The following is a 10,099-nucleotide window of genomic DNA, read 5'->3' on the forward strand; positions in this document are numbered from 1 at the left end:
GTGTGGGGGATGAAAGGACCAGGGGCAGCACCAGCAAATAGTACAGAATACAGAAGGCAGCCTATCACAGTTCCCATTTCCTAATTATTGATAGGCCAGTGCTATTACCACGGAGACCGCAGTAGGTGCAGGACTCATTTTTACGTGTCGGACACCCATTGTCCAATTGTGAGCCACTTTGACTGTGTGGGTGTTTTGGACGGCTCCCACCACGACCATCACCTGTAGATCGTTGTTTGATTGACCAGTTCCCCCATGTGACATGATTGATTCACTTTACGTTGCCCTTGAGACCTTGGCGCTAACCGCAATAGTGGACACCAGCGGCCCAAAAATTTGGGGGAGGGAGGGGGGGTGTGGAGAGAGGTGGTAGGATACAGTTTGGTTAGGGGTGGCTGGTAATAGTGGGCCTTGGGTGGTAAGAAGTACAAATCCGGCCCTGCACATATGCCTACATCCTATATAATAATCCTCAAGTGTCTCTGCTTCCCCTGTCCCTGTGTCCTCTGCTTCCCCTGTCCCTGTGTCCGTGCTGCACATGTGCAGTAGCACAAATGCACGGACAGCCATTAGGTGGGCCGGGTGGGCGTGTGCGCGGGTGGGTGTGCGCATGTGCGCTGACATGTGGCGGTGGTCACAGGGGCGGGAGGGAAGGGGGGTTGTGAGACAGACCTAGAGCTCGTTATATTAACGTGTTTAGGTCTACTAGTAGAATATAAAGGCTGTAGAGAAGGCAGCGTGTGCAGACATCCCCATATTACTATACCCATGGGACATTTCACAGCCGGGTAACACATGTAGCAGTGCTGAATGTTCTCTTTTGTTATGGAGGAACTGGCCAGCACTGTTACGGCTCTGTGTGAATAGTGCATTCATGGATTTCACACTCATGTTTACAGGAAAGGCAGTTTTGTTATCCTCAGCTAAAGTACTGAATATGGCAGCACAGTAAATGTCATATTTACATATGACGCCTTTAGTGGATAAAGACTTACTGGAGCAAATGCGAATCTGAATATACCATTGGGCACCTTACTCAGCAGAATACGCAGATCCTGCCTGTGTGCAGTGCCGATTCTAGTTATAATGGAGCCCTGGGGAAAAGTAACCCGGAGCAGGGGTGCAGCTAAGGTTTTGGTGGCCCCAAGCAGCCCTTAATTGAGGCCCCCTTCCCCCCTGAAAAAGGGAGGCATGGCCCCACCACCGAAAAAAGCGTGGCAGAAAAGTGGTCGTGGCCATGACATGATGTGGTTGGAGCCAAATACTAGCAAAATATAGGGAGTCCCCAGTTAACAAACGAGATAGGGACTGTATGTCCACTCTTAACTTGAATCCGTTCTCTTTTGTCCCCCTCTGTTCTTCCTGTGCTTCTTTTGTCCCCTAAGGCCCGGTTCAGATTAGCGTTCCCTGTCCGGATTCGCCGGGCCGGATCCGGACCGTATACTGTACAAACGGAACGGAAGTTCGGCATAGCAATGCAAAGTCTATGCGGCCGTACACACGCGTCCGTTCCGTACTGACCGGAGCCGGACTCCGGACACTTTTCCAACATGCTCTATTTTTTGGTCCGGATCATCCGGCCGACGCACCCGGACCGGAGCCTGACTGCACCATCCGGCAATAGAAACCAATGGGAAACGGAAAGCACAGAACACACTGGCTATAAAAACAGGACGTTCTACCCCACTTCCTATGCGTTTTCTATGGCGGCCATTTTGGATGGGGACACCTGGGCCCAGCATTTTATGGAGTGGAGCAGCAGTGAGTTTGTGCTGGAGCTGTTTGGCAGTATGTCGGACGTGGAGGTGAGGCCCTACACAGCGGAGGACCTGATTCTACAGTCTCTGTACCCAAGGATGGTCTGCACACGTCAAGCTCTCTCCAACAATGACCCCTGCGCTTCTGCTGACCTCCCAGACCCCAGGAATTTATATAGTGTGTCTCTTTAAAAAAACGGATCCGGATCACAGCCGTATTCATACCTGATGAAAAACGTATGCAAACGGACTGGATCCGGATAGGAACCGTACGGATCCGGTCCGGACATCCGGTCCGGTTTTTCCAAAAACGCAAGTGTGAACGGGGCCTAACTGTGTCACCTCAGTTTTTGCCTTTTTTGTCCCCCTTTGTGTCACCTCAGTTTGTGCCTCTTTTGCCCCCCTCTGTGTCAATTCATGTCCCCATCTCATCTCTGTTCCTCTTTTGTCCCCCTGTGTCACCTCTTGTCCCCCTATCCTAGCCAGTTATAGGTGCTTCCTGTATAGGTATCCAGGTATAGGTCTACAAGTATACTGTAGGTATGAAGGCATAGGTGTTTCCAGTATAGGTGTAACGGTATAGTGTCGCAGCTCAGATGTCTGATTATTTGGTGATCTGCAGAATAACCAATAATGCAGACGCTATACCTGATTATGTGTGATCTGCAGAATCACCAATAATACCAGTATAGCAACGCAAGGAGCTGAGTGTATAGTGCTTGGTGTAAAAGTAACTTTAATAGTTTGGCGAGACCTCACCAGAGGGGCTGGTGAGGTACTATCGGCACTCTGCCCGTGAGCTAGAGCAGTGTTTCTCAACATTTTATTGGTATGTACCCCTTTTAAAACCCTGTACTCACCAAGTACCCCCTGGCATAGTAAACATTATCTCAAGTACCCCTTGACAAATATATTTTTAATCATAGTACATGATAATTGGTTCTAAACTATTGCCAAGCATTTATTATTGCTTTTAATTAGCTATAATACTAATTTGGTGTGGTTTATGTAGGATTTATCATGATCTAAAACTCTAAATGTGTTGTACTTAGTTAATTATATCAAGCCTGAGTACCCCCTGGAATCATCTGAAGTACCCCCTGGGGTACGCGTACCACACGTTGAGAACCTAGGAGCTAGAGTACCAACCCCAGCAAGCTGGAGATACTAAGACTGAAGAGATAGAACCTCCCGAGGAGCGGGTGATTCAGACAGTACTATAGCCTAGAGATCACCTGAGGTGCAGGTGATTGAGACTATATAGCAGCCTGAAGGGCAGGAGATACAGACACTACTGTGACTAATGATCACCTGAGGAGCCGGCGATTCAGACCGTTGCGGCAGGCTAGGAGCAGGAGGTACAAACAGTACTGCAACTAGGGATCACCTGAGGAGCAGGCGATTCAGACTGTATTGCAGCCTAGGAGCAGGAGCAACTAGTCACTAGCAAATAACTTCACCAGAGGAGCTGGAGAAGCTAACACCTCACCAGTGGCGAGGGCCCACTGGTGAGTAGAATGGTCAGACAGGCAAGGGTCCGCAACAGAGAGGACAGTATCAGAACAGAATTGTGAGGCAGAAGAACAATCGGTAATCAGGCAGGGGTTCAGCAACTTTGAGGCAGATAGGCAGAAGTACAGAATCAGTAAACGAGATCAGAGTCAGAGTTTAGCCAGAGTCATACACAGGTAATCAATACAACATACCAATTTATAGTCTAGGTGTGAAGTCCTTGGTTTCAACACCTGGGATCTAGTCTAAGGTCTGAGTGCTAACACAAGAAGTATTCACGACAGCAGACAGTGTCTGAATGAAGCCCGGAGGCTTAAAGGGGAACTGAAGTAAGAGGTATACGGAGGCTGCCATATTTATTTCCTTTTAATCAATACCAGTTGCCTGGCAGCCCTGCTGGTCTATTTCTCTGCAGTAGTATCTGAATAACACCAGAAACAAGCATGCAGCTAGTCTTGTCAGATCTGACTAAAACACCTGATCTGCTGCATGCTTGTTCAGGGGCTATGGCTAATAGTATTAGAGGCAGAGGATCAGCAGGGCTGCCAGGCAACTGGTATTGCTTAAAAGGAAATAAACATGGCAGCCTCCATATACCTCTCTCTTCAGTTCCCCTTTAAGAAGCAGAGGAGACCTCACTGGCACGCCTCCTGCAGCCAGCCAATCCTGGGCGCTGTGAGGCTCCTCTGACGTCAGCCGACCAGCAGGTCAGCTGACGAGCCTCCTCTTTGCATAAAGGTCCCGTCTGAGACGGTGACCCCTTGAGAGAACAAACATTCCGTCCTCGGTGTCCTAGACGCCGAGAGGACGGGGAGTGGCATGGAGGCAGCTGCGGCGGTGGTGCTGTTTGCCGCAGCTGCCCCGTTCGTTACAATAGGTATGCAGGCATAGGTGCCCCCAGTATAGGTAGCCAGGCATAGGTGCTCCCATCATAGGTTAGCCAGGTATAGGTTCCCCAGGACAGGCAGCGAGCTACAGGTGCCCCAGTATAGGTATTCAGGTACAGATGGAGCCCAAGTATAGTTAGCTAGGATCCAGTGCCACAGTATAGGTAGATATAGGTGCCCCAGTATAGGTAGCCAGGTACAGGTGGTGCCCCAGTATAGGTAGCCAGGTACAGGTGGTGCCCCAGAATAGGTAGCGAGCTATAGGTGCTACAATATAGGTGGTGCCCTCAGTATAGGTAGAGAGCTATAGGTGCTGCAGTATAGGTAGCCAGGTGCAGGTGGTGCCCTGAGTGTAGGATAGAGTCTTCCGTAACCCCGTTCCAGCGTGGACTCCTCTCACCGCCTCTGTGTCCTATCGCCATGGTTACTTTTGGTGGCACCTCTGACATCATGAGAAATGGGCCCGGCCACAGGAGGAGAGCACAGTGAAAGGAATTTGCGCAGGAATGGGGTGACGTGAGTTACTAGGGACCCCTGGGGCCACACAGGGCAGGTCAGCAGGCATCCAGCTACCGATAAAGGCTGCCTCTACAGTGAAGCCGAAAGCAGGGCTTGTACGCTGGTGGTGCCCCACCTTATCCCCCCCTCCCCCCCGGCTGCAACATTTAGCTCTGCATCATCCTGATGACCCAGACACACGGTAGATAAAAGTGGGCTGAGGCGGCCGATAACGACTGCCTCTGCCAATAATCTGGCGTGTGTACAGCCAGGGCCGGATTTCGGCCTAGGCCCCCTAGGCCATGGCCTAGGGCACCACAGGAGCAAGGGCACCAAAGCAGCAGGCTGAACTTTTGCAGCATTTGCAAACGTGCAAATGCTGCGATCCACGGAGATCAGGCGAGCGCCTGGCCATGGTACTCTGCTGCCAGCGGCTTGTGCAGGGGCCATCTTGCTCTCTGTGCACGTTTGCATTGTGGCCTGCGGCTATGGACTTGGGCAGCATTGGAGACCGAGGGAAATAGGAAGCTTCGGCACTGGAGACGAACTGAGAAATGAGTGACATTGATGGTTGCTACGGTGTGAAGACGAGCTGGCTACCTATACTGAAAGGGTAAAAGTGGGAAAAGGAGGGATTAAGGGAGTCAGCTGGCTATCTATACTAGAGGGAAAGGGGGGAGGAGTCATCTGGCTACCTATACTGGGGGAGTGGGGGGGGGGTCATCAGGTTACCTATACTAGAGGAAAAGGGGGAGGGGTCATCTGGCTACCTATAGTGAAGGGGGGCGGCTGGTGACAGCGGCCTTGGGCGGTAAAGAGTACAAATCCGGCCCTGTGTACAGCGGCCCCTGACCAGCGAGCGCCACTGGCCAGCGATTCACCAGGTGAATCAACTTGGCCGAGCAATGGCCAATAGCTTAGTGCTTGTTGCTCACTCTGCCAGCCCTGTGACATCACATCTTCACTGCTCCGTTAGCCTTCTACCTCCCGCATTGCAACAGAACATGTCATTAGCCTGTTGGATGACTGCACAATTTGTACAGGCTCGGCCCAGGAATGTCGCCCAAGGGATCGCCTCCTGATCCCCGTTGGGTGACATCAATCTGATGTGTGTATGGGCCTTAAAAGGAAGGTCCAGGAAGAAAAAAAAATCTACTTACCTCGGGCTTCCTCCAGCCCCTGGCAGCCATTCTGTGCCCTCGCCGCAGCTCCGGTGGCTCCCGCTCCCCTCCGGTGCAGATGCCAACCACGCCAAGTCGGTACCTACTTGCGCTCCAGCATGCGGCTCACTGCCGTCAGAACTACTGCGCCAGCGCAGTACAGTCCGGATGAAGTCAGCGCGACTATGTGAGCCGCACGCTGGAACGCAAGTGGGCGTTTTGTTTTGGAGGGTACCTCGGAGCTGCATCGAGGGCACAGGACAGCTGCCAGGGGCAGGAGGAAGCCCGAGGTTAGTAGATTTTTGTTTTGTTTTTCATCCTGGACATTGGCTGCAAGGGGCAGAGCTATGGAAGTGCACCATAGACCCGGTGAATACACTTTCCATATGGGGGGAAAACGTCCGGGGGTCTGTCAAGTCCGCCAGTCATCGGGAAATCAAACACCGCCCACCACTTTGCACTCGAGTGAGATCATTCCAGCATCCCAGATCAATCATTTGGATTGATTTCGGTTGAAAATCAATCTAAATCACGATTGGCCAGCCAAATCATGATAAGTATGGGTGTCTATAGCGTATCAGCATGCAGCATTTTGCTTTAAATGTACCCAATGAGATACAGATCAGTTTACTGTCCACATCAGCATTTTGTTTTTTTTACATTCATTTATGTTAATTCAGTGTAAGCAGTTATAATTGTATACATGCATTACAAATCCTTTTATCTTCCAACACACACCTAGTCTCTGTCACCACAGTCTGTTATCCCACATTCTGCTATTGTATGGTGCGTCCTGATTACTGGCAGGGAATACCAACAGCCTCATTGTAGGTTTCCATAGATGGGATTCTTTCACAGCTGCTCTTAAAGGTGCGTACACACGCACGACAGCAGCCAACGATGGGTCCGTCGGCACCTCCCGCTGAGCGAGTTTTCAGCAGACTGTAGTGCGTGTGTACGCACTGTCGGCGGACTGATAAGGCTGATCCTGAACGATCCGCCGGGCGGATCGTTCAGGAACAGCCTTATCAGTCTGCCGACAGTGCGTACACACACACTACAGTCTGCTGAAAACCCGCCCAGCGGGAGGTGCCGACGGACCCGTCGTTGGCTGCTGTCATTTCACTGCCTATCAACTGCCCGTGAAAAAGAGACCTAAGTCCTCTATTCAGATATAGCGTTTGCCATAACTGCTCTTACTGTAGAGCAGTGGTTCCCAACCTTTTCCGGCCCGGGGAACACTTTCTGACAAATTTTCTCCGGGGAACGGCGGGGGTGGGCTGGGGCTTGGTTTCCCAGGTGTTTGCGCGACCTAGTGGACAGTGCCCTGCGCAGCAGGCTATGGGGGGTGGGGGGCTGGGGTGCGGCTGCATAGCTAGCATAGTTGCCCCAGTATAGGGAGTTTAGTTGCCTCAGTATAGCTAGTATAGTGCCCCAGTATATCCAGTATAGTGCCCCAGTATAGCCAGTATAGTGCCCCAGTATAGCCAGTATAGTGCCCCAGTATAGCCAGAATAGTGCCCCAGTATAGCCAGAATAGTGCCCCAGTATAGATAGTATAGTGCCCCAGTATAGCCAGTTTAGTGCCCCAGGATAGCACCCCAGTATAGTGCCCCAGTATAGCCAGTATAGTGCCCCAGTATAGCCAGTATAGTGCCCCAGTATAGCCAGAATAGTGCCCCAGTATAGCCAGAATAGTGCCCCAGTATAGATAGTATAGTGCCCCAGTATAGCCAGTTTAGTGCCCCAGGATAGCACCCCAGTATAGTGCCCCAGGATAGCCAGTATAGTGCCCCAGTATAGCCAGTACAGTGCCCCAGCACAGCCAGTATAGTGCCCCAGTATAGCTAGTGTAGTGCCCCAGTATAGCCAGTATAGTGCCCCAGGATAGCGCCCCAGTATAGTGCCCCAGGATAGCCAGTATAGCCAGTATGGGTAGGTGGTGCGCCCCGCCCGTCCCCGCCGCTGTTATTACCTTAACAGCGGCCGCTCTTCCCTCTCCGGCGCGTGTATTTATTCAAGCAGCGTGTCTCCCGGCTGCTCTGTGTGATGCGGCAGGAAGCAGGGCAGCGGCTTCCTGTAGCGGCGATATGTATCGCCGTTACTATGGTAACCGAGCCCTGCTTCCTGCGCATCACACACAGAGCAGCCGGGAGATAGGCTGCTTGAATAAATACATGCGCTGGAGAGAGGAAAGCGGCCGATGCTAAGGTAATAACAGCGGCGGGGAGGGGGGGGGGGGGGGGAGGACAGTCCTGCGTCCCGCGGACCACAGGTTGGGGATCCCCGCACGGCACACCAGGCAACATCCCGCGGCACACTAGTGTGCGGCGGAACAACGGTTGAAAAACGCTGCTGTAGAGGACTCCTTTCTAAATAGCAAAAACGTTTTTCCTCCATACGCAGATCATGTCCCCTTGTCCGGTGAACAAGCTCATCTGCCTAGCATTTGTATTGCCCTCTGTTGTATTTATACGTTTATCAGGTCGCCTCGCAGATTAGTGACGTGAATGTACTTTGCAAAGCTGTGTCAGGGCTATAAAACATGCAAAATAATATCATAATACTGATAACAATAAACTTCCTTCGCAAGGAGCCAGCATTTTCTGGCAGGTCCCCAATTTTTGCAATTGTAAAGCAATTTTATTAATAGGACTGTACACATCCTATAAGCCAGGCAGCCAAAAGTACAGCCGGCGTTTAGGATTGGGGTCTGACTTTTGAATGTTGTCACGGTGTTGTCAAGATTTCCTATTGGCTCCTGGATTGAACAGATTGGCTCCTAAATTTCATATTTATTTGTCCACTCTGTAATTATGATTGGCATGACAACCAGAATTTCTATGTTCTGAATAAAATGGTGACCACACACCATACAATTTTTTAAATATCTGTTTAATTTAAGAAGTGCAATCAATTTTTCTGACTGATTGTAACATTTCAAAAATATGACCAATATACCACACACCTATGTTCAATTTTTCCCCAATTATGATAAAAATGATTGGAAACTCTGAGAAAATTGCTTGGGTGTGTATATTAATAAATTGACAATCTAACACACACCATTCAATTTTTTCGGGAGATCCGATCGTTTTTATCGAATTGCCGTAAAATCGGATCATTTTATTGTATCGTGTGTGGCCACCTTTACAAGGACAACAGACAAACGGGACCATGGAGGTTCAAGATGGTTAAATATTTGAAAATATATGTATTTTACAGGTTGTGCTTGGATCCAGAGGTGTTTTAACAATGACACAGACAGCATCTGGTGCTAGTCTAGTTTATGGGATCCAGCGGGAAACCTCATAGACCAATGGCTGCTCCTTGCTTTGGTGGCGTTAACTTATTTGTAAGGTCCAGCTGGAAACACTAAGGGCCCATTCACACTTAAAAGCGCAAAACCGTAGTTTTGCGGGAGTGATTTTTCCAGAATCACTGGACACTGCAGCGATTTTTCCGCGATCGTGTTTAACGCCTCTATAGCACTGAAACGGGATCGCCGGGAAATCGCCTGAAAATTGTGCAGGCTACACGTTTGCGTTTGGCGATTTGTGTTAATCGACGGCGATTCACGCAAATCGCCCAAGTGAGAACGGGCCCATAGGGTATCAATGCACTAGCACTGTAAAAAGCGCTAGCGCTTGAGCGTTTTTCCGAAATCGCCGGTAAAACGCTCTAGTGTGAATGGGCCCTAAGGCCTCTTTTCCATGGACATTATACAGACAGTGAAATTCCTCACAAACTCTCACAAGTGCTTGCTGCTGCCTGGTAACTGCTCATTGCTGCCTGGCAACTGCTTGCTGAGCACACAGTTCAACTGCTCATGGAAAAGAGGCCTGACACTAAAATTGCACAGCAGGATCCTCACCAGCGGCTCTCACACCACTAAGCTTTGGTCACGCCATGGCGCTAGCATTGGCTACTGCCTCCGCTCACGCAACTTCACTGAGGCCTCTTTCCCACGGACAGTTGAATTGTGTGCTCAGCAAGCCATTACCAGACAGCAGTGAGCAGTTACCAGGCAGCAACAAGCAGTTACCAGGCAGCAGTGAGCAGTTACCACTTACCAGGCAACAACAAGCAGTTACCAGGCAGCAGTGAGCAGTTGTGAGCGTTTGAGAGGCATTTCACTGCCTATTAACAGTCTGTGTCAGGCCTCTTTTCCACGAACTGATGAGCTGTGTACTCAGCAAGCAGTTGCCAGGCAGCAGCGAGCAGTTACCAGGCAGCAGCAAGCAGTTACCAGGCAGCAGCGAGCAGTTACCAGGCAGCAGCAAGC

Source organism: Hyperolius riggenbachi, chromosome 12 (assembly GCF_040937935.1).
Source record: "Hyperolius riggenbachi isolate aHypRig1 chromosome 12, aHypRig1.pri, whole genome shotgun sequence".
Taxonomy (NCBI): Eukaryota; Metazoa; Chordata; class Amphibia; order Anura; family Hyperoliidae; genus Hyperolius; species Hyperolius riggenbachi.